Source organism: Neophocaena asiaeorientalis, unplaced genomic scaffold, assembly GCF_003031525.2.
Source record: "Neophocaena asiaeorientalis asiaeorientalis breed wild unplaced genomic scaffold, Neophocaena_asiaeorientalis_V1.1 scaffold14, whole genome shotgun sequence".
Taxonomy (NCBI): Eukaryota; Metazoa; Chordata; class Mammalia; order Artiodactyla; family Phocoenidae; genus Neophocaena; species Neophocaena asiaeorientalis.
Window position 1 is genome coordinate 1,889,127 of NW_020175192.1, and position 25,479 is coordinate 1,914,605.

A 25,479-nucleotide genomic window follows, 5' to 3' on the forward strand; every position below is an offset into this window, starting at 1 on the left:
TTCCTTTCAGTGTAGTTGACATGAAAGGATCTTAATTAGTGAAACTAAAAAGAATAATTTTTAGTTATTTTTTAGGAACACTTTTTTAAAAACAGATCTGACTCAAAGAACTGGGAAGTGCACCCTTTCCTGACAATTAGAGAGACAGGAAGAGAATGTCAAGAAAAAGAAGAAACCAAGTCTTACAGTGTGAGCACTAAGGTCTAAAATGGATAATTAGAGAGACAGGAAGAGAATGTCAAGAAAAAGAAGAAACCAAGTCTTACAGTGTGAGCACTAAGGTCTAAAATGGATAATTAGAGAGACAGGAAGAGAATGTCAAGAAAAAGAAGAAACCAAGTCTTACAGTGTGAGCACTAAGGTCTAAAATGGATAATTGTTTCCTGTTTCGCAGTCTACAATCAACCCCAATACCCCGGTACCGTTTGTCCACGCTTCTTTTTGTGAACCAGGGTCTGTGTAAAGGAGCTGGTCTCTGTGTTTCTGAGAATGGCCTCTTGGATTATTATAATTTCTGTCCTATTACAGTTTTAAGAGCTGAGTTGTTAATCCTTCTGTTTTTTTGTTTAATGCTGATATTCTGAAAAATGAGCCCTCATTGGAGCACTTTTTAAAATGAAATATACAGTACTTAAGAGATAGAATCATGTACATTTATCTCAAGAGACTAGGCTCTGTCCCCCCATTGAAACCAGCCACCTACCAGATTCTTGTAGCCAAGTGAAGTTAGAATCTCTTATGAATATTTCAGCTCTTCTAATTTGAGGTTGATTTTGAACTGCTTACCCCCGAAGTGACCACTTCTCAGTGTGTCTGGTTGAGAACAGACCACATCCATTTACAAAAAACCTGTTAAAAGTTAGAAAGCAAATCCTTGATTTCCCAACTGTTTTGGTAAACTGGTACCAAGTGTCGTGTTTTCCCACATACTTAGGCATCTTACGAATGCTCCGCGACTTGAGAATGGAACACAGGAGCCATGAGAACTTACTTGAAATTATTATTAGTAAAACTGGCAGCCTTGGGCTGCTATTATGAGGGTTCTTTCAGATTTACCCTGCAAGTTTCCTGTAAAAACCCAGAGCCCCAAAGTAGATTCTCTACTCTGTACAGGTGGTTCAAACAGGAATTCCCCTTCATCATTATTTTACATAGGTAAAATAAACATTTTTTTAAAAAATCCATGCCAGGTACTGTTCTGAGTGTTGTATGTCCATTGACTCATTTTTACAAGTCTGTTAACTTGCCTATGGTTGCTAAGCTAGTAGGTAGTGAAGTTGGGATTCGAACGAACCCAGCAGCACGGCTGTATTAAAGAGCTCACCTACAGCCCTCTTTTAGTCCTTACCCTGAAAAGAGATCGTAGGAGCTGTTGAAGTTGGCTTAATTGCTTGTGAAACAGCGTGGCTGAAATAACAGAAATGAATACTGAATGCTAATGTGCCAGAAGGTTTTGGAGGTTAATAGCTTGTTGTCTGATTCTTAATAGTTTTCCTATAATTGGATGGAGTCAACTGAGAAGTGGGCATTTACGATTAGTAGTTCAGCGTAACTTGTTAATTCACATTCTGTTCACCAGTGCGGAATTGACGATAGTTTGATCTGTGGTGGGTGAAATTTTCACTGCTGCATTATCTATGAAAAAGAGGTTTTGAAACAAATAGTGTAAGATTGCAGGACATTTTTACTTATTTCAACACGACAGAATATTTTCAAGTACTTTTAGCAGTATTTTTTTTTTAGTATAATATGTATTTTCATCTTAAAAACAGAAGGAACTCAGTTTAATATTTGTTAATAGGTTCAAGTAATACAACTGCATTTAAAAGTGTCTTCAGTTTGGATATATAACTACTTGAAGCCAAATTAGACTAGAATTAGTAAGATTTCATTAACCTACCTTTTGAATCATGTGGCTTTGTCTACTTTTTTCCACCTGAAATCTCAAATTACAGTACACTTAAGGTTTCTTGTTTTAGATTAGCTTGAATACTAATAAATTATAGAGGTTTCGATTGTACTTAATGAGCCTATGCTTACTTTTCCAATGAAGGTACATTTATTACACGAGACATTACTACAGCTTTGTTTGAATCTGGCAGCCGTGCTGTGTCTGTCTAGCAGTTTAAACATAGCATCTCACGTGCACAACGGTTGCCCCAAGAGAGAAGGGGAGGGACAGGCTCTGATCTTCTGAGTGGAGGCTCATGTTGAGGCACGGGAAAACATGGCTGACCCTCGTGTTCTAGTACAGTGCTCTGTGAACTTCAGACGAAGGAAAAAATTCAATATATCTAGCACCTACTACATACACGTTCTGTCCTTGGTGATACAGCTATATCTGTATTTCTGTATTGATACACATCTGTCTACTGGTCTAGCTATCTAACTATCTATCTATCTTGCTACGTATGCATAAACATGAGTTTGTTTATTTAACAAAATATTTATATATTAAGCACCAGGCACTGTTCTGCATGCTTTACAAATATAAACTCATTTAATCTTCATAATCACCCTATGAAATTTGTATATTGTTATGCCCATTTTAAAGATGATGAAACTGAGACACAGAGAGAGTAATTGCCCAGGGTCAACAACTATTAAGTGTTGAAACTAGAAGGAACCCGGGCAGTCTTGCTCTGGACTCCACACAATCATTGGACACTTTACAGCATAAACTTGGAGAAATTAAGGAACTTTATTAGTGATCTAAACAGCTATTAATTGATAGAGCTGAAATCCATTTCCCAGACATACATTCTACAGACATGCATCACAGCCTGCCTTTTTCTCATGTCTTTGCTCATGTTGTTGGTTCTGTATAATGTTCTTTCCACTCCTTTTACTGTTGAAAGCTTATCAGCAGGCAGAGGCTCAGTTCACATGCCACTTTCTCCAAGATGCCTTTCTTGACTAACCCAACTAGAAGCCTCTTCTTCTTTTCTTAGATTCCTATTGGAAAGGATTTTCACCCTTTGGGATACTTACTGATTACCCTCATATGGTAGAAGGGTTTATATATATATACTGTCATGTCTCCTATCAGATTATGAGCCTCTTGAAGGTAGAACTGTCATTAACACCATTTTCTGCTATAGTCTTGGGCAGCCTGCCGTTTGTTCAAATCTTGCAAATGCTTGGGAGTTTCTTAGTGGCAGGAAGCAGTTGTTTAACAAGTGTTTGTTAAATGGATGTGACTATTAGGAATGCATGGTGAGGATAAATTTTCCCCAGAAAATTTAGAAATTTTAGAATTTTTAAATTTTAAATTAAAAAAATTTTTAATTTTAAAATTTAGAATTTTAAAATTTTCTAAGATACTTAAAAAATTAACTCTGTTAAAATAAGTATTCAAACAACAGCAGTAATAATGCTGCCTTTATTTTCATAGTCCTGATATAATTATGTTATAGATTATGCAGAATTAGCTGTTTATCAAAGGCTTTAAAAAGAACTGTCTTGAACTTGCTACTATGTGTATATATATTTTTAGCTTGCAAAAAATGCTGGAGAAAAAGTGGTTTATTCTTTGAGTCAGATTTCTCTGCTCACGTGTGTGTAAATGGTACTCTTAATCCATTTCTGAAGTATTAAGACAGACTGAAAGGCTGTGAACTCTGCCCATGTAATCACTCTGAAGGCCAGGATGGAGAAGTCATTACTTTAGCACAGAGAGTTGTAGCATCGAAGGCCACTTATATTTGTTTCCAATTAGAAGATGAAATAAATAGAGCACTTACATTTTAGCAATTTTATCATCAGACCATATCACTATTTCATTTTAGTTGGATTAACGTGATAATCTGGAGACGACAAAGTCAATGTAGTAATCAGAATTGTGGATTTTTTTTAAGCTACAATTGTGAATTTTTAAGAGTAAGATAGACGTAGATTATTCTTAAAGGATTTCGTTTGGAAGTAAAGGGATGGACTGTTACAGACCTTTTGAAGATTGTATATTTGTGAGCTTTTGCTGTATAACAAGCTGGGAAAAGGAAACCTTCTGTCTCGCAGTTCGGGAGGTCACCCTGGTGGCTCTTCTGGTTGGAGCTAGCCCGGCTGGTCTTTGTAGTTAGCTGGTGGCTTGGCTGGGGCCGCAAGGCTTGGGATGGCCTCCTGGCCCGTCGGGCCATCGTCGGGCTGCCCGGGGTGGGGCTTCAGTGGCAGAGGGCAAGCCTGTGTCCACGTGGTCTCATCCTCAGAAGGCTATAGCCGGGAGTCTCCAGGTGGTGGTCTCAGGGCTCCGAAGTACAGCAGGAGGCAGCAGGCTCCCCGGGGCCCGCCCTTAAGTCTTTGGGTGATGTCTGCAGGCCAAGCCCAGGTCAGGGTGGGCAGGGGCTCCCCCAGGGTATGGTACAGGGAAGCAGGAACAGATAGGGGGCTATTACTGCACCACCTGCCGGATATGAAATCTGTGCGTACTGTTGGTCAGTGTCCCTAAACTCTGATCCAGCCTTAGGCTTGCAGCCTGAGCTGCTCTAATGGAGGAGAACTGAGCAGGCTGTCCAGGCCGCAGGGTTTTCAGAGACAGTTGGCAGACCCTGGCTTCCCTGAAATACTTAACAATTGTTTGAAGCCCCTTTCAACTTTTTCTGTTTTGAAGCTTTGAAGAATGAAAGTCGGGAGGCTTTCATCCTCACTCAGTAACATCCCAAACCGGTCTTCAGCGAGGACTGCACTGAACATGGAAAGGGTGCGACCCTAAAGGCGCAGTGGTTTATTGAGAGCGCATGCGTGGCTGTGCCTGACCGGGTGCCTGGCAGGCCCGGAGTTCTCACGCTGCCCCTTGCTGTCGCACCATTGCCCCTGTTTTATGTGTGGCGAGGAAGCAGACTCACGGCCCGCTGAGCTGCCTGGGGTCATACAGCTGGTGGCTGGGGCTGCCTTTTGAACCAGGTCTTACTGACTCCCCAGCTATGGTCCAAAGAAGACGTTCTCCCCAGTGGGCTGGGGATGTTTTTTTCAGCACGAAGTTTTTGAGTACTTTATGCCATCCTCTGAAAACCTGGGGACCGTGGTGAGATGTGAATTTTTTCCCCTTCCTACCTTTTTCCTGCCCTGTACCTTCACTAGTTAGGCCAAATAACCAGGTGTAACGAAGATGATAAATAACTCAGAGGGGAAACTTTACTGCTGGTTCCAGATGTCATTTTTAAATACTTTGGAATAATCTATCTATGACTGTTCTAGATTCCAAAATAAAATTCAGAATCCTGAAATGTTCTAGGACATATATTTAAAATTTCAGTGGGGGGGGATAAATTAGGAATTGGGGAGTAACATGCACACGCTACAATATATAAAGTAGATAAACAACAAGGACCTACTGTAGAGCACAGGGAACTCTACTCAATATTCCGTCATAACCTGTATGGGAAAAGAGTCTGAAAAAGAAATATCTATATGTATATAACTGAGTCACTTTGCGGTACACTTGAAACTAACACAAAATTGAAAGTCAACTATACTTCAATAAAAAAATTTCATTAGAAATAACCTTCATTTAAAAATGAAGCTGCCCCCCTCCCTTGTGCTCCCACGGCCCACAGCACATAACAGCACCGTGTATTTGCCAGGTTGGGGCTGGGGGGATCTGTCCCTCTCACTCAGCCCTGAGCTCCTTGACATAGAGACCTTGTCTTTCCTTTCTGTATCCTCAGCAGCACGTCCCGGAATGGCAACATTCCATTATTCCAGGAACAGTATTTGTTACATGATTCTATAACTCGATTCCATACCCAGGGAGAAATGCTTTTCTTCTTTTCATCTCTCCTCCTTTTGGTCTGTTTGTCCTCCTTTTAGTCCTTTCTCTTTTCTGAGTCATATTCTTCCTGTTTGTCTGAGTTCCTCGGCTTTCCATGTCTCCCACCCTCTCACTGGCGATATTTATATTCATTACATGTTGAAATGATGGCATCTTGGATGTATTAAGTAAAAATGTTATTAAAATTAATTTCACATGTTTATTTTTACTTTTTTAATGTGACTAGAAAATTTTAAATTATAGAGGTAGCTGCTCCGGACGGTCGTGATCCAGGCCAGTCCAGTAACGTGAGTTTGTCAGAACAGTTGTCTTTGTCTGGATTTCATGGGTCTGTCGGACTGAAGAGCCCCTAGGCGCCGGCCCCCATGTGCATAGCTCTGCCTCTGCCTCGTGCCCACCACCCACAGTTCATGACAGCGAACGGGAGGCTTTACCTTGCTTTGAAATGAGGCACAGAGATTTTTCTCTACTGTCACAGGTATGCCTGGAACAAGAGTCCAGATGACTCTCACATTCTTTTCACTCATGAAAAGGAAACAGCAGGGTGACTCGTACATTGGAGGATACACTATTTTCTTTGGAATGTTTTAGTTCTTGCATTTTGGAACAGGTGTGGCCTCTGTTGAAAGCAACAGTGGAGTCATACTCAGCATATTTGACACGTGAATAACTGGAAAACTGCTCGGCGTCTCCTGCCTTCAGTGTAAGGGATGTGGGTCCATCATCCTGACCCTCTCCGATGCCAGATCCTATGCATAAGTATTTACGGTGTATTGGCTTTTTTCTTTTTTTCAGTTTAGGCTAGAAATAATGTTTTGGCTTAGAAACTCTTTGACTGAACTATGACATAATAGGATAAGGATAATTGTGTCAAAAATAGCGTCTTGATGTCCTCCTTTGGCATTAAGAATTCCAGAGTAAGTTCGCTGTGGACCACTGAGAAGTGATCATGTTAATCAGAGGTCAGCCGTCTTCGATAAGTTCTTTCCTTTTGGCGCAGAGTTGGGGGGCCCACTCCAGTGACGGGTTGGGATGGTGAGTGCAGGGCAGCTACCATCTCACGGGGGTGAGCACGTGCTGGCTGTAGCCGCCTAAGGCTGGGCCTGGGGGTGGAAGCCCAGACTGGCAGCCAGCAGTTTTTGTAAACAACCGGGAGGGGGATTGTGCTGGTGGCTGCCAGCTCATGCCAGTGAAAACCAACCCGTTCGCCACTTTGGGTGGCGTGCCACAGGTGGCCAAGTGCTTCATAAGGACACAGCCAGGTCTTATGGGTCCATGTCACCTGCCTGTACCAGGGAGTTGGGGTGTGAGCCTCAGAGCTCAGACCTGGGATCTGGGAGCTGAGCAGAATAAATCTCTTGAAATCTAAACCGACATGTGACATCTTAAAATTGGGAAAACAGACAGCCCTGAAAAGATTTGTAGGATTATAGCTGAATAGTTAACATGGAAGACGTGTCATAGAGCGGTTAGGAGCAGAGGTGGAATAATCCCGTGTTGATTCAGTGAGAAGCGTTGGACAAGGCATTGAATTTCCCTGTTTACCCATCTGTTTAAAAAACAAAATGGGAAAATGACCTCTCCCAGAGATGTTTGGAGATTTGATTGATGTTGGTGGTGTGCCTGGATAGTTCTCATAAAGTGTCCAGTGAGAGCAAAATATGTCATAAGAACTTAAATATCTACACAGACTAGTCTGAACCATCTTGAGTAGATAAGCAGTTCTGTGTCTTTGATCCAAGTTGTACTTATTAAGGCAACTTGCATTTTTCAAAGAAAGTTCCGTGTTACTTCCAGTTTTCTTTTGAATATCAGCTATGTACTTGGGGTCTTTAACTGTCAACTTGAGCTTCAACATGATTTATAGGTGGTCTGTCACCTATAAAGGACAATTTACCAGTTCCAGGCAGCCAGGCAGTTAAATACACTTCAACATGCTTCTTGCTAAGGACGATGCCTTTTGCAAATATTTGAGATATTTGTTCTCAGTTGTAATTTATTAGTGAACCTGTATCCTCACAGCGGCTCCTTGGGAGATGCAGAAGACAAAGCCAGAAGGCAAATGAAATTCGTTCATTATATATCAGAAAATGAGCTCTCACTTACCGCTCTTTGTTGGTAGACCTACTGGTATGTGTCTTTGATGCCTGTTTAATTTCACGTAGTACCACGTCTAATCATGCTGTGTAACTAATCTGACAGAATATCCCTTTACTTGGTTTTTCCTTGTGAAGAGCATACAGCACTGCCACCTTGTTGCCAAAGTTTTGTCTGATTTGAAAGTGCTTAAAAATCAAGTGAACGCCTGCTGTGAAAAAGAGCTTACTCTCTCTCCCTCTGTCAGTACTTGCGAAAACAGGAAAACAGCGTAAAAGGAGATAGCACCGTGGGACTGAATTCAGTAATTAGCATAGTCACGATGCTCCGTATTGTTCCCCAGGGCACGCCCCTTGGCCAGATCGCCCATTAAGAGGACACCAATGTTGTCCCAGTGAATAAATCCCCGCACACATGATGCAGATCAGCGAGTTCCTGCCCGCTGCGCCGGTGCAGTTAATTTTAGCCAGGGTTTGTTCTATGAGTTGTAAAACTGTTTACCCAAGTAGAAGTTAGCAAGCTGAAATGTGACTTCTCCGCCCCATGTGAGAGGCGTCTATTTTAGACTCAGGTTGTGTCGGTGATCCCCAGAGAGCAGTCTTTGAAGAATTGCAGCCCCGATTTTCTTTGAAAGTACTTGTGAGTACTGGGTGAATCTTTCAGATTTCTCTTTGTTCTTTTCTCCTTAAATCTTCCTAATGTTGCTATCATAGTAATTTTTTATCTCTTGGGAAAACTGGGAACTCTGGGGTGGGCGCTTTAGAGGCTTCTAAGAATGGTGGCGAAAGGGCTTTCCTTAAATGTATCCTAATGCAAGAAACCTGCCTTACTCGATTTTCCCAAGAGAAAGTATGTGATTCTTACTATTTTTATCTTTGCGAAAGCAATCTGTGGATTGTTACATACTTTATCTGCTCAAATACTTGATTAATGGAATGGTGTGTCATTGAGCTTTATTTTCAATGGTTACCTAACTCTTAGAGGGAAAAAAAATGTTGAAAGTGGATTCCTGTTACACTTACTGTGAGCTACAAGTTTATGTGCAGAAATAATGGGAGTGTCAAATGTAATTTTGTAAAACGTGTAGATGGACAGTTTTTGTTAAAGGACGATTTGGTGCTTAAATCCATATACTCCTAAAGAGAAGCCCTTAAAAAATAAAATGAATTTAGGAGGAAGCTTTTGGAAAGTAATTGAAATTATCTTCTGGAAGAATTCCCTAATCTTAACTGCTTTTAATGTAACAAGTCGCCAGCTTAAATTTGGACTGAAGAAAACTAAAGATTTTAATGTAGAATATTTTCAATTAAGTCTGAATCACCTTGCTTAGTTCAAAGTGTGTTTTAATTCAGAAGACTCTGACTTTATGCCAAACAACTTGCTTATGACACAGAACCTGGCAGGAATTTCTTTATCAATTAATACGTAAATTATCTCCCCCCTGGGAATGTTGATTTTAATGAAACGGTTCTAACGGGGTAGTAGCTGCTCCCTGGCGTTAGGGCTCCATCATCTGTGGGCCCGGAGGAAGGCTTGCCCTCAGATGCCATTTTCCATTTGGAAAGCTGCATTTAAAGACTTCTTTGTTAGTATGTATTGTCTGATTTTAAATCCGAACAACCCAAGGTGCCAACAATGAAAGGAAATGTTTCAGTGGTACATTTAGTAGGAAAAGAATGTAAGACGGGAAAATAGAACTGAGTTCTTGGGCTATTTTTAGAAATAAACTTTTTTTTTTTTTTTTTAAACTTAAGTCTTTTTATTGAGTAGAAGAGAAATTTGCCATCCGGATTCATTGTAATTATAACAGAGAAGTCTGTAATGTCATCGTCAGCAGTTAAAGCGACTTTGTTCCAGGAGATTCTTCAGAATATATACTTTTATCCAAAGAGAGTAACTGTTCTTACTTTTGACTGTTAATAAGGCACCATCAGAGTCTCAGTGGAGTGTTTCTAGAGCTATACTGTGGTTGGGTATTAGATCCTTTTCAAGCTATTATTCATCCGCTCAATGTAGTTTAGTCCTGCAAAAAAGAAAAGCTGTTTAAGATTTATCCATGTTTTTAATTTAACAGAAAGAAGTTTCCCAAGGTGTTTTTACTACAAGGAAGCGTATGTTCTTTTAGGAGGAGTTACTAAAATGCTCGTAGACACTCTCCGAGTGTTTGCTTTTGTGATTTATGCGCTTTGAGAGAGTGATCTAGGCCAGGAGGTGATGTCAGTGTCAGGGTGGGAATTTCTCCTGTTTGCTGGAGCCTCGATTCTCCTCCTGCGGCTCACCCTGGGGGGGCTGGTAAAGGGACAGTGGTCTCGGTGCCCTCCTGAGAAGAGGCTCTGTTGACTACTTGTGACCTTGGCCGTGACCAATCACAGTGAGCTCAACCTAGAGTCACCAACAGGGGGTCCAGATGCTGAGAAACATGGGCAGCTTTGTGGCCTGTGGAAGGAGCCCGGGACCCGTGGTTTCAGCCGTGTGCCGGGCACACCTGAGCCTCCTGCACTTAACTTTGTGCAGGTGTGACCTCCAGCCCTGTTTAAGCTGCTCTCCCTGGCAGCCCGCCCTTCCGTCCTAGTCCTTTCCCCCTTAAAATAGTTACAGCCCCAGAGGCTCTGACAGAGTAACTCCTGATCGCAGTAGATTTCTTTTACCGTGACCTCATTCCTAGAGAAGAGTCTTCTGCTCTGAAGCTTTGAGGTGTTTTCAGGGAAGTGGAGAGGAACGTTTTCTCTGGCTCCCCTTCATCCACATGCGGTTTTTAATAGGTAACTGTGTGGCTAGACTTACATTATCTAACAGGTTGCCTTTTGGTTGGGAGCCTAATGCATGTGCTCAGTGATCACACTTCTAGAATGTTCTTTCAGAAAGAACTCTTGCAGGAATAGGATTTGATACATTGAGTTCCGGATGAAAGGAGCAGTGAGCAGAGGGTGTCTTCAGCGCTGCCTGTCTTGGGCACAAGTGTATGGTAATAGGATCTGGCCCTCGGCAGGAATGCCGATTGCTTCTGGAAATGCTGGGACGGCTGTTACTGTTTAGCATGTATTAAGCACCCCCAGAGCCATACAATGCACAAAGAAAGCATAGTTCCTACTCTCAAAGAGCCCACATGCTCAAATTAGGCGGGACAGAGCCTGGGCCGCGACTTGCACACTGAGTAAACCTGCAGAGCAAGGAATAGAAGGAGGGAAAGGAAGACAAATGGGGAGGGTCGGGGGTCACCCGTGGGCTGCTTTCAGTCCATCTGGGCTTCCGCCTTGTAGGATTCGGGCAGCCGGCAGTGCCACGGGGCCCTGCTTCCCTGTCTCTTCCAGCAGCTGGGGAAGTGATGGAGGTAAGAGGGGGATGGCCCCCAGGGCCTGATCCACAACCGCAGGTCTCTGGGACGATTCCCCACGCAGGGAAGGAGATCAGGAGTTTCACCTGCACCTGGAAAGGGACTGTTTATTAGTCTCTAAAGGAGGAAACTTGATACCGCATAAAAGCAATAAAAGTAAGGGGCATCTTTCTCCACAGAGTGACGTCTGGATGGAAACCTGAATTTGGGTTCCCGATTTTCTCTCTCTCTTGAACTGATGCACGATTGAACAAGTTACTTCATCCCCAATCTGGTTGGGGATGTCAAGTCAACAGTTGTGTTAAGTTAGAGAAGTGCTTTGAGCTTCTCTGAAGAAAGGCGTTTCGAAGGTCAGCTCAGCATTACTGCAGCCTGTAACGGTGTCAGAAGGGCAGGAATCAGAGGGAGCCAACAAGGCAAGCTCGGGCATTGGAGATTAATGAAAGGAGGATGTGGTATGAATCTGTGAGTCATTTTCCCTTTATACTCAACCTCACCCCATCTCTGACTAAGGTTCCGGGTCTAGTTCACGGCTCCACAACTAAAAGGGACTTGGAGAGATCCCAACAGAAAACCTCAAAAATGATTAAAGGGTTGGAAAATGATGCCTATAATAAGATGTTAGGGAACTTCTGTTATTTAGGCTGAAGGGAAAAAAATGACCAGGGGACTCTTGGATTGTTATTCCAGTATCTGTGTGCCTCTGGACCAGGGGACGATGGCCAACTAGTATCCAGTTCTGTTGAGGAGGTAAGGGTTCGGTCCAGTAAGGGTTAAGTTAGAACCGTGGTCCCCAATGTGTGGTCCTAGTACCCTCAGCATCAGTACCACCTGGGAGCTTGTGAGAAATGCACATTCTCAGGCCCCACCCAAGACCTGTTGATGCAGAAACTGTGCAGGTGGGACCCAGCAATCTGGTTTTAGCTAGCCCCCCCAAGTGATTGGGATGAAGTTGGAGGACCACTAGATGAGGTACAAAGACGAGTATTACAAAATGGGGAACTTGGGTACTGGAAAATGTAAACAATTTTCCTGAAGTCATCTAAAAATGGGTTTATATTTGTCTGCAGTGTTTTCAATATTCTGTCTGAAGTCAGGAGTTAAATGACCTGTCAGAGCCCCCTCTAGCCCTAACTTTGCTCTGGATTTCCTCTGTCACTGAGAGAAGACTAATAATTACCCCGGAGAATTTTGCAATTACTTTTCTGAACTCAGTAGTTAAGACAGTGCCCATTTCAGATGAGGAACAGATGAGATATTGTGATAGAAGTCATATTGTGTTTTATCTCCTGCTTTTGCTCTATCACAGTGTCATTAAATAGACTGTCTGCTCCCCGTGTGACTTCTCAGCAGCCATCTGGGGGCAGGTTCGGGCAGCTGTGAAAATGGGGAGCCCCTTGATGTTGGCCCGTGACCCCTCTGTGCCACAGACTGCTGTGACAGTCCCCATTTCAGGGGGGGCTCTTCCCCATTTCAGAAGAAGCGTGGGGACGGGGCAGTGTGATGCCACCCCATCTTCCCAACTCTGTCCCTTCTGCCTGCAGGATGCCATCCCTCGTGCCTGCACGGGGAGTTCCACCTGCCACCTGGAAGCTGGGGACAGGGGGACCTAAATATATTGTGGTAGTGGGTCTCCCTTAGAGCCGGAGGATAGGGACCTGTTTATCCTGTTGTTTTGTATCCGCAGCGGACAACCAACAGGACACCTAGTAGGCGCTTAACACAAATACCTAGTGAATTATTCTGTTGCAGCGTCCGAGGCCACAGGTGCTCCGCCCTTGCCCATGTAATTCATGATCTCGCATCGGGCAGCTGGCAGTTCTGACCCTCCCCAGTCCAGGTACTTATTCCTAAGAGTCCCTCTCCTCCCCCCGCAGCCCCCCATTTTGCACATAATAAAAATGCATCTTGGGCTTCCCTGGTGGCGCAGTGGTTGGGAGTCCGCCTGCCGATGCAGGGGACGCGGGTTTGTGCCCCGGTCGGGGAAGATCCCACATGCCGCGGAGCGGCTGGGCCCGTGAGCCATGGCCGCTGAGCCTGCGCGTCCGGAGCCTGCGCTCCGCAACGGGAGAGGCCACAGCAGTGAGAGGCCCGCGTACTGCAAAAAAAAAAAAAAAAAAAAAATTCATCTTAATTTAGTTGTCTTTGCCCTTTTGTGTATTTTTCCTTTGTACTTTTGCTTGAAGGAGTTGTCTGGGGTTGAAAACAAACTACGGAGAGTGTGTCTGTTACACTTCGTATAGCGTTTAGGACAATCAGAGCTTCCTGTGATCAGAGTGAAGAAAGGGTCCTCTGAGGACATGTTTTGCCAGTGTTGCCTAGAAAGTGTCACACCTGGATCACACTGTTGTCCCCAGAGAGGCCACGTCCTGCCTTAGCCAGGCTCTGAGGCCCTCAGAGCTCAGCGCTGAGAACTGGGATAGTGGCATCCTTAGCTTTCATAGCTGTTCTTTATCACACATTTGCAGAGTATTCGACATTCCTTCAAGTGAGGGCAGTCTGGTGCAGACTTGTTTGCCTTGTCATGGGAGACAGAGGGTGAAGGTGGCAGGTGAGTATTCCAAGCCTGTCACTGAGTCTTCAGACCTCGTTATGTTGGAAAAACCTGACTTCTCAGACATGAGGCCGCGTGTACTGTCACGTTCTACATCTGTGTCCACGCACGGAGTATGTGAGACCTGGTCCCTGTGGTGGTTGCACACAGAGAGGACAGGTTTGTCTTAGTGATTCAGAGAGCAGAGACGACTGACTTCTAACGCCCTGGATCAGTCTCTGAATAGAAAATACTGTCTTTAAAACCCCTGAACTCTCCATAACTATATATCCAGTAGAGGAAATCCAAATGGCTGCTTGATTTGGTTCTTCATGGTAGCAGGCAAAAGGCTATTTTCATTTCTGTGCAAAGAGAAATGACAAAATAGTCGTCTTGGGTACTTCGCCCTGGCAAAAGTAATTCTGTTTCCAAAATCAGTCATATCTAGTCCACAGATGTGTCATTAAAAATGAGAGTGGTGGGACTTCCCTGGTGGCGCAGTGGTTTAAGAGTCTGCCTGCCAGTGCAGGGGACACGGGTTCGAGCCCTGGTCCGGGAAGATCCCACATGCCGCGGAGCAACTAAGCCCGTGCGCCACAACTACTGAGCCTGCGTTCTAGAGCCCACGAGCCACAACTACTGAGCCCACGTGCCACAACTACTGAAGCCTGCGCGCCTAGAACCCGTGCTCCGCAACAAGTGAAGCCACCGCAGTGAGAAGCCTGTGCACCGCAACGAAGAATATTCCCCGCTCACCACAACTAGAGAAAGCCCGTGTGCAGCAACAAAGACCCAACGCAGCCAAAAGTAAATTAATTAATTTTAAAAAATTTTTTAAAAATGAGAGTGGTTAAGTGGTTTGTGATTAACTTTGTCTCATGGTAGTTGTTGAGTCAAAAAATTTAACGTCTTCGAAAGGAGAGGAAAAAAGAACTCCTTAGCTGGTTATTAGACTACACAAGAATTACCTAATCAATAAAAGATCCCCAGAGACAACCAAAAAAGGTACAGGTTAAATAATTTATGATGTTGCTATATAATGCAACACACTGTAGCCATTTGAAATGAAGATGTTGGATGTACATGGAGTAAAACTAGCAGGTTACAGAAAACGTGTATCACCTCATTTTTGGAATGGAAGGCATATTTAAACGGGCTAATGGCTTTAATTCCTGTTTTAAAAGGAAGGCATTTATATGTACATAAAAAAAGAATGCAGTGCACCAAATAAACAATAGTTATCTGTAGGAGATGAGCTCATGCATGATGTTTCTCCCCCTGGCTTTTTGGTTACCTGTATTTTAGACATTTTTTCTTCAACAAGCATATATTACTTATGTAATAATGAAAAACTTTCTTTTCAAAAAGGAACTGTTGTAATTAATTTGTTTTTAATAAATTTATTTATTTATTTATTTTTGGCTGCATTGGGTCTTCGTTGCTGTGCACGGGCTTTCTCCAGTTGCAGCGAGCGTGGGCTGCTCTTCGTTGCGGTGCGTGGGCTTCTCATTGAGGTGGCTTCTCATTGCGGAGCACGGGCTCTAGGCACACGGGCTTCAGTAGTTGTGGCACATGGGCTCAGTACTTGTGGCTCACGGGCTCTAGAGCGCAGGCTCAGTAGTTGTGGTGCATGGGCTTAGTTGCTCCGCGGCATGTGGGATCTTCCCGGACCAGGGATCGAACCCGTGTCCCCTGCATTGGCAGGAGGATTCTTAACCACTGTGCCACCAGGGAAGCCCTGTAACTCATTTTTATTTTGACTTCTATATTTTATTTAATTCACCAGTGGCCTCCCTGTGGCTTACATAATTAATGCCTACCCCTGTGGATAAAACCAGTACACCAAAATGTACACAGAAACAATGGTCATTTTGCAGTGGTGGGCTAGGAGCATTGTTCCTTGCCTTACTTTCTCCTTTTCCGTATTTACCAAAATTTTTATATGCATGCATATTATTTTTACAATGGAAAACTGTAAGGCAGAGACTTGAGATCTTGTTTCTTGGGAAGAGGCCCACATAGGCTGATATGTAGCAGTTACCAGTGAAGGTTGATCCTGTTAATTCTGCAGTGTGAAGGGCGTTTGGCAGGGGTCTGCCGTCACTACTGGGTGCTCTGGAGGTTCTGTGAACTCTCACATGAATGTCAAATGGGCCAGGGTCTCAGGTTCAGTGTTATGTGGAGAGCAAAGGCAGGGAGCTGGGGAATCCAGCATATTTTATAAAGTCATTAAAATGGTGTGCCTAGTGTTACGATTACCCACTTAAGTTTTGTCAGGGGCCATCCTTCTGGATCATAGATCCATAGTAGTGGGTGGCAGAACCATGTGCTGGGGGCCTCGGGTAGTGTTTCCACAGTACTTAACCGTGTGGTATCTGCGTGTATCTCAGCAGTGTTTACTGAGGTGAGTGATGGCCCTGTAGTCTTAGTTACTTCTGCCACAGGCTGCCAGGATGTCCCTGTGGCCTTAATCAGAAGGCTAATTTGGGGAGGTGTTTTGGTACGGGTGGCCGTTGATTTAAGAAACTCTTGAGCAGAAGCAGGAGACCTCCCTTTCTACCAGCTTTGTATGGTGAGTCGAGAGGGTAAGTCCTTTTGATGGTTATGTAAAGGGCCTCTCGTTTCAGTCTATTCCTAAGCCTCGGCCCAAATGAGTGGATCCATCCCCACATTCACTTGAAGACGGAGGTCTGGACTGAGATTCAGTTGAATCCACTTTCAATAGGACTGATACCTTAAGCTTAATTTAAAGCCAAAGAGCCTTGAGAAACCAGAAGGAATCTAGGATCCTGTACAGCCATGTTTTGACCGAGTCTTTGGTTCAGAACCTCTGTTACTCATCAGGAGTGTTTCCTGGAATCCTGAGAACGGAGAAAGCTGGTTTTTCAACTTTCCTTCCTACTGCTTTTATCTTTACAAGAAGCATTCTTCTCCTCATCCTCGCTTTCCTTTCTTCATCATCTTCGTCTCTTTCTCCTGCACTTACACAGTAGGAATAATCTCGTAATCCTTCTCCACACTCTTGCCTCCCCGAGGAAGTAAAGGCACATCTCCCATGGGTTTATCTTCATTTTCGCTGGGCAGGGGAGGGGAAGAGAGCAGTGGGTGAACCGTTTAACCCAGATAGTCAGATACTCAGTGGATGGAGCCCTGTTCCCAGTGAGGACCGTGGAGGCCACTTACGCACATCCTTGCCACCAAGTGGTTCCAACTTCAGTGAGACACAGAGCTATCCGCACACAGCGAGAGCACAGATGTGTATCAAGACGAATAAGCAGGTGGTCACAGTTTGATTAATAGAAGGCTTTGCCAGTTGAGTGGCACGAAGGAAGAAAGAGAGCATCTTTTTAAAAGGGGTAAAGCAGGGACTTCCCTGGAGGCGCAATGGTTAAAAATCCATCTGCCGATGCAGGGGACACAGGTTCGAGCCCTAGTCTGGGAAGATCCCACATGCCGCAGAACAAGTAAGCCCGTGCGCCACAACTGCTGAAGCCCGTGTGCCTAGAGCCCGTGCTCTGCAACAAGAGAAGCCACCGCAATGAGAAGCCCGCGCACCGCAACGAAGAGTAGCCCCCGCTTGCCGCAACTAGAGAAAGCCTGCGTGCAGCAACGAAGACCCAACACAGCCAAAAATAAATAAATGAATTTATAAAAAAATAAAATAAAATAAAAGGGATAAAGCAGATAAAAGTATTTCGTGAAACTACAGGCTACACTAGAAAAGGCAGGAAACTGGTGGCTGTCGAGGGAAAGGGTGGCTTTTGTAAGAGCAAGAGAATGAATCTTGGCTTAAAAATTTGGACTGAGTTTCTTCCTTTTTGTTTTTTTGTTTGTTCATTCCCTTTTTGTTTTGTTTGTTTTTGCCTTCACTCTGAAGATTAAAAGCAAAAATGAGAGTAGCGAGGTGGTTGGGAGTTATAAATGAGCTCATCTACTGTCGTAAAGGTTTAAAAAAAAAAAAGAGGGATTGCTTTCAACTTGACCTGAAATTAAAGTGGCGGCTGGTGTGGGAAGAGAGGCTCGCTGAGTTGTTCTGTCACTGTGTGCCTCAGCCTGCTGTGCAGACTTGAGGATCCCTGGGGACCCGGCAGGCAGTGCGTCCAGCCTCACACCCCGTCTGTCAGGCCTGATTTTTGCCATCCCTACTTTTGTATACATTCGCTTGATTTTTCCTGGATCTTTAAGTCTTAGTGTCTTCAGGCTCTGTGGGCCTTGTCAGTAACAATTAAGGAAATCCAGAATTTTTACTTGAAGGAAAATGACGATGCCTAATCCAGAAGAGACTTCTTTGGTCAGGTATAAAAGCTTGACCATATCATACTAACTATTAAGCATTAGAAGGATATGGTTTTTTAAGTTTAGTTTGTATTGTGTTCTGAGAAGAAATGACCCCCAGTAGGCAATAGTATAATAAGAAAGATTTTGTTTTCTGTCTCCCTATTAAATATTAAGTACTGAACTTTTAAGAACCCAAGTGATCACATTGGATTCAGCTGTGTAAGAGCAGTACAGGTGTCGAGGTATCTTTTCTTAAAAGACAAATCCAGTCACTTAAAAATTTATATACAGTAAAGTTCACTTTTTCTGGCGTACAGTGGTATGCGGTTTTACACATGCTCAGGTTTTTATGGCCACCAGCACAGCCAGGATACATAATAATTCCAGCTCCTGTGCGGCATCTTTATATTCAGACCTTCCCACCGTCCCTTGCTCTCTGAACTGTGAAAGTAGTCTCTAAGCCCCAAACGTCATGGTAGAGGATGAAAATCTAACTAGCTAAGGGGACTTAAGCACAACCTTTGACCAGTAAGTGTCTTATGCTGTCCCATGGGTGATCCCTAGCAAGCCAGACTAAAGTATAGAAAAGGGAGAAATATCTGAGCAGAGACATCAACAGCTGTACCCTGTAGGGAAAGTAGACTTACACAGAATTAGTCCAGCCAAGTAAACAAACAAACAGATAACCTCTGGTGGGGAGGGAGTAACCAGTAACCAGAGTTGCTACAGTATATTACGTAAAATGTCCATTTTTCAACAGAAAATTATGGGACATGTTAGAGAAACTGGGCAGTAGAGACTGCTTTTGGAGGGGCCCAGTTACTGAACTTAGCAGACAAAGACTTCAAAGAAGCTATGATTTTATTTTCTTAGTTCAAAAACTAAAAGAAACCATTCTTAAAGAATTAAAGGAAGGTGTGGGAGCAGTGACTCATCGCATAGATAGAGACTATCCTTAAAGAGATAGAAATGATAAAAAAAAAAAAAGAACCCAATGTAGATACTACACCAAAAGCAAAAGCAGCAAAAGTAAGGACAGATAAACTGGACGACCTCAAAATTAAAAGCTTCTGCACATCGAAAGACACGATCAGTAGATTGAAAAGCCAGCCAACAGAATGGGAGAAAGCATTTGTAAATCATGCATCTGATAAAGGGTTATTATCCAAAATACAAATGTGTAAAAAACTCGTACAACAACAGCAAAAAACAACCTGGTTCAAAAATGGGCAAAGGACTTAAATAGACATTTCTCCAAAGAAGATTTACAGATGGCCAGCAAGCACATGAAAAGATGCTCAACATCACTAATCATTAGGGAAATGAAAAGCAAAATCACAGTGAGACATATCACCTCACACCCCTATTGAAAAACAAAATAAAATAGAAAATAATGTGTTGGTGAGCGTGTGGAGAAATTGGAACCTTTGTGCACTGCTGGGGGAATGTACAGTGGCGCAGCTGGGGTACAAAATAGTACGGCAGTTCCTCAAAAAATTAAAACCAGAATCGCCCTACGACCCAGCAATCCCACTTCTGGGTGAATACCCGAAAGGATTGAAAGCAGGGACCTGAAGAGGTATTTGTATAAGGATTGAATAAGGATTCACAATAGCCAAGAGGTAGAAGCAACCTAGAGGTCTATCAGCAGATGAATGGATAAACAAAATGTGGTCTATACATACAATGGACTATTACTCAGCCTAAAACATCGAAGGAAATTCTGACACATTCTACAACATGGGTGCACTTTGAAGACACTACGCTAAGTGAAATGAAGACAGTCACAAAAAGACAGTACTGTATGATGTCACTCATATGATAGAGTAGTCAAGTTCATAGAGACAGAAGGTAAAATGGTGGTTGCCAGGGAGAATGGAAGATTATTGTTTAATGGGCATAGAGTTTCCGTTTGAGATTAAAAGTTCTGTAGATGGATGACTGGGATGTTTGCACAATAATGTGAATGTACTTAATGTCACTGAACTATACACTTAAAAATGGTTAAATGGTAAATTTTATGTTTATTTTAACCACAATTAAAACACTTTTTTAAAGTGGAAAAGTACAGTAACCAAAATGAAAAACTCATTGGGGGCTGCACCGTGGATCTGAGTTGTCAGAAGAAGGAATCAGCAAACTTGAAGATAGAATGACAGAGATTATCTGGTCTGAGGAACTGAAAGAGAGAAGAATGAAGAAAAATGAACAGAACCTCAGAAAAAGATAGCCCACTGTTAAGTGTCACAATGGGAATACCAGAAGTAGAAGAGAGAGAAAGGGGCAGAAAAAACACTCGAAGAAGTCATGGCTGACAACTTCCCCAAGCTGATGAAAAACACTAACCTACACACCCGAAACGCTTAACAAACGCCAACGAGGATAAACACAAAGAGATCCACACCCAGACATATTATAGTCAAAATTTTGAAAGTGAGAAAATCGGAAAGCAGCAAGGGAGAAGTGACTTGGGGAGTATGAGGGAAGCCCACCAAGACTACAGCTGACATCTCATCAGGAACAGTGGAGGCCCGCAGGCAGTGAGAAGACGTGTGAAAGTGCCGAGAGAGTCCTGCATCCTGCAGAGCTGTCTTTCAAAATAAAAGCATTCCCAAGTAAATGAAAACTGAGAGAATCCCCTCCTAGCAGATCTGCCTTACAAGAAACGCTAAAAGAAGTTCATTAGGCTGAAAGGAAGTGACACAAGACAGCAATCTGAATCCACACACGAACTCCAGTAAAGGTAATTAAGTAGGTAATGATAAAAGACAGTATAATTACATATTTTTCTTCTCTTAACTGATTTAAAACATCACTAAAGAGTAGCTGATATCTGGTTGCTTTCTGGTTGTTTTAAGAAAGCTCTTTATGTTGATATCAAAGCATCCTCCCCAGCTCTAAGTTTTCTGAAGGAAAAATTGAGGCAAAGGGAGCTAGTGACTTGCCCAAGAAAGTTTATCTTAATCATGCATAAGGAATGAAGTGCCGGGAGCATTCTCAGAATTGGGAGATAATTTTCAAAGAAATCTTATAAACTGTCTTATCTCTCTTAAATATTTTAACTTCTGTCTCCGTGGTTCTTTGAAGGTGATATCAAGTAAATGCTTAATGGTTTCTTAATTTAGTAACAAGACTTTAATTTCATAGCTTCAGAGATATGAAGAACTGCTAAATTTTCACCTGACTTACCAACCAGATGAACGATTTATGGACTTATTGCCTTGTTTAGGCCGCTTACACTGTATTTTGCGCTTCCTGGTGGAATTGATGCCTTCTGGTGAGGCACTTCAGAGCCTTGAACAGACTTTGCTACATCACAAAAAGTCCGACTAAATCATTTTAATAGTTATCTGTCCTCTCTTGCTTCTGCTGCCCAAGAACTATTGCTTAAGAACCTCTGGAATGAGAACAAGAAATGTGGGGCTATAAGTTGAGCATGGAGAATACTTAAGCTAATAATCTTCATCTATCAACTCTTCTATTTATACTAATGTTCCATTAATAGAAATAATACGTAGTGGTATCAGGAGTCAATGTTTCTGTGTCATTCACATTTTTATTGAGCTTCCATTATACTTGGAACAGAATTAGCAAATAAATATGTAGGAACCAAGATATCTATTTATATACATAGTTCCATTTTAAACTGTGGCTGAAGGGAAAGTATTTCCCTAATATAGTTCCTGGAATTTAGCCAAGCAGCCTAACACTTCAGGGCACAGAACTGGAACAAGTGATCCTAGAAGGGATGCCAGTTGATAGAAGGGATGTTAAGTGATTTGCTCGTGAAAACGCATCTATTTTTGGTTATGAGTGAAGAAAATATTTACCTAGAATATTTGGAGGGAATCTGTCTATAGTGCCTAGAGAAAGGGAAAAACGTTCAGGAGCCACTTCTGTCTTGGAGTGGGGGAAAATGTGTAAAGCTCAGCTATTCTAGTCCCTGGCTTTCAAGCAGTATTGCACCTAAAACACTCTGCAAGATGGTAATAATCTATTTTTCAAATCTTCACTGCAAGTAATTCCACATTTCCAGTGGGAGCTTATTGCAGTGTGTGGCAACCCATTCAGTTGTAAAGTTTTTTCCTCCTGAGCGTAGTTTACTTACTACAATGAAAGACTTTTTTTTTTTAATTGGGGTATAATTGCTTTACAGTGTTGTGTTAGTTTCTGCTGTATAACAACGTGAATCAGCTCTATGTATACCTATATCCTCTCCTTCTTGGACCTCCCTCCCATCCCCTAGCCCCCATCCCACCACTCTCGGTCGTCACAGAGCACTGAGCTGAGCTCCCTGTGCTATACAGCAGATTCCCACTAGCTATCTATTTTACTTACACGTGGTAGTGTATTTATGTCAAACCTAATCTCCTAATTCGTCTCACCCTCCCCTTCCCCCTCTGTGTTCACATGTCCATTCTCTGCGTCTACGTCTCTATTCCTGCCCTGCAAATGGGTTCGTCTGTACCATTTTTCTAGGTTCCACGCGTATGCATTAATATACGATACTTGCTTTTCTCTTTCTGGTTTACTTCACTCTGCATGACAGACTCTAGGTCCATCCACGTGTCTACAAATGACCCAATTTCGTTTCTTTTTATGACTGAGTAATATTCCATTGTATGTATGTGCCACATCTTGTTTATCTATTCGCCTGTCGTTGGAAAGAGTGTTTGCTGTATCTCCAACTGGGTAAAGAGTGGCTGATAATGTATTTCCTTTTGGTAACCTTTTCATGGAATCACTGAATTATCCGTTTAAAATGGAAATAATAGGTAGGGGCTCTGTTGCTCTAACCCCCCACTCAGTCATTTGGATCCCATTTGAACACCTCCAGGAAACTAACACTTACGCCTCCTGAGGCCGTCTTTCCGTTTCTAAGAAATATTTTTCATGTAAGTCATGTAGGACCTCCTAAATCTTCCCTTCTTCTGGCCAAATCATCCTAACTCCTTTAACTTTTAATTCATTTGAATTAATTTTGCTTTTATTTCTTCATCCTTTAAAAACTATTTTTACTGACTAGGTTTAGACAGTGCCTTCCCAGGGAGCAAAAGGCTGTGTGGAAAACATCTGAATAACACACACGCTTTATGAGCCAACAAGAAATTTAAATGTCAGAATGACAAAAATGCAGGAGGGAGAGTGAATATATCCGGAATGGGGCCTGGTACAGAAGAGCTGAGCCCACAGGCTCTGCAGTGGAAACTGTAGCTAGAGGACCAGAATAAGTTTGTTCATGTTCCATAAATTCATGAAGGCCGTTGACTGCACTGCTCAGGAGAGGGTCAGAAATTTCCACTCCCTCTCCCCACAGGGCAATCCTGTGGTTCATAGTTCCAGGCTAAACTGCCTCTTCCCGGCCCTGTGGTCTCTGGACGATGTAAAATAATGGAGCTGGACAGCACTTGAGACATCAGCTGACCCTGAAAACGTTCCAGGGTGCAGGCTCTGCAGCCTTCTTGGTAGCCCGCTCTTTATCACCCTCTGCTCTTTCCCCATGGTCTCTGCCTCCCACCCCCGGCTGAGGCCAGGACCTCAAGGTATCCCACCCCCCGAGGTCAGGAGTAGTGTCATTGAGAAAGCCCGATGCATGTCAGCCAGGGGCATCACTTCTGCTGCCTTCACACAGGTTTCGTTTGAGCACCGCCTACACAGTAAGTGGGTAATCACAACCTGTACTCTCAGGACAGTCACATCTTCAGAAGGACAAAAATTGGAATAGATAACTTCTAAAAGTCCCTTCAGTTCGAATGTTTTATGCTTCTCTAATTCTGTGAACCAAGATAGGCTAAAAGAGTTAATCATAGGTTGTTTCTTGTAAACATTAACCTCAACTACTGTGAAGTACTTGGACCGTCAGGAAATTGTTGTATTCTTTGGGTTAAGTTCAGTCCTGATGGCCTCCTCCTCCAGAGGAGCATGGGAAGGATGAAGACAGAATCCAGAGAAAGAGCAAGTGTGACCGAGGAGGAACCTTTAGACTCCTGCACACCGAGGCCCCAAACCACGCAGAGACCTGTTCACCGAGGGCTCAGACACCAGAACGAAGGGACCACCTTGAAAGTGAAAAACAAAGATAAGATGAATGAAGAGAACAGAAGATGTATTCTGCATCTTAAGTTGTGGGTCGTAAGGAAGAAAGAATTGTCTGAGAGGCCTAGGCTGAAAAGAGACAGATTCATAGGAAATTCATTTTCTTTACTAGGAAAAACTAAGCATATTTAGGTTGTACATGCCTAACTTTAAAAAAAAAGTACTTTGTAGTGTTTGAAGGTTTTTTTTTTAATTGATGAAAGTAGTAATTGCTCATTGTAAACAGTTTTCATAATATCAAAAAATGTAAAGAACACCTAGAGAGAGTCGCTCTTATTGGGCCTGTTTCTTTAGTCCCTTAGGCCCCGGTGCATTCTTTTTTTTTTTTTTTGCAGTACGCGGGGCTCTCACTGTTGTGGCCTCTCCCGTAGCGGAGCACAGGCTCCGGACGCGCAGGCTCAGCGGCCATGGCTCACAGGCCCAGCCGCTCCACGGCATGTGGGATCCTCCCGGACCGGGGCACGAACCCGTGTCCCCTGCATTGGCAGGCGGACTCTCAACCACTGCGCCACCAGGGAAGCCCCCAGTGCATTCTTAAACATGGTTGAAATATGGCCCAGGCCATTTTGTTTACGGATTTTTCACTTAGGATTATTACTATGTTCCGATGTCATGTAAAACTCTCAAGTTACACCATTTTAGTGACTACATAATATTTCATCTTTAGAAGTCACCCGTGTTTCTGCAGCCATTCTCCTGTCTGGGGACAGTTAGGTGGTTTCCTCTTTTTCATGATCATTATAAATGACCCTGTTAATAAACATCTTTGTACGTGAGTATTTATTCACATTTTAAATTATTTACTTGTTTTCTTGAACTTTTGAGACTGATGTCATAAAGAACACCCCTTCCCTACCTGAGTCCTCCTCCTTCAAGGTAGAGGACCGGGATGGCCCTGCCTCTGGCCCAGCCTGGCAAGCATACAAGCACCATTCCTCATATGAAAATAAACACCGTTGCTCGGAACTGTGTAAATCATTTCTGACTGTACTTTTGGGAGATGACATTACTGGACTGATTTTCGAGTTCGGTATTGGAGTTGCAAACAAGGTGACACTTTTATTATCTCATGCTCTCATCTACTGTAACTGACCTCCTGGAAGCTTTGGTACACGAGATGTCCACAAGTTCAGATTTAAAGTACCTGCAGTCTGTGGCCCTCCACAGAAGTGATTTTCAGCTGAAATGCTTATATTTGCCCTAACCTTGAATGCTCTCGAAGGGTACCTCTTTTTGGGTCCTACGGAACTGATGGAGACTTACCTCCACGGGAAGGCTGGCTGTTCTCTTCTCTGTGGAAGCACTAAGTGCCCATCTTGAAGGGCGGTCAGTAGGCTCTCCCAACAGCAGGCCTTCCTCTCTCTTCTCTGGCCT

At 43.1% G+C, this 25,479-nt stretch overlaps 1 protein-coding gene across 1 annotated transcript in view; it reads left to right on the forward strand.

The window, feature by feature from the left end:
- Positions 1-8,298: 8,298 nt before the first annotated feature.
- Positions 8,299-25,479, forward strand: part of SLC20A2 (solute carrier family 20 member 2) — a 74,262-nt gene continuing 57,081 nt past the window's right edge. Inside the window, exon 1 of the mRNA XM_024765044.1 lies at positions 8,299-8,503. The gene's annotated coding sequence lies outside the window, so the exon portion shown is untranslated. The remainder of the gene's footprint in view (positions 8,504-25,479) is intronic.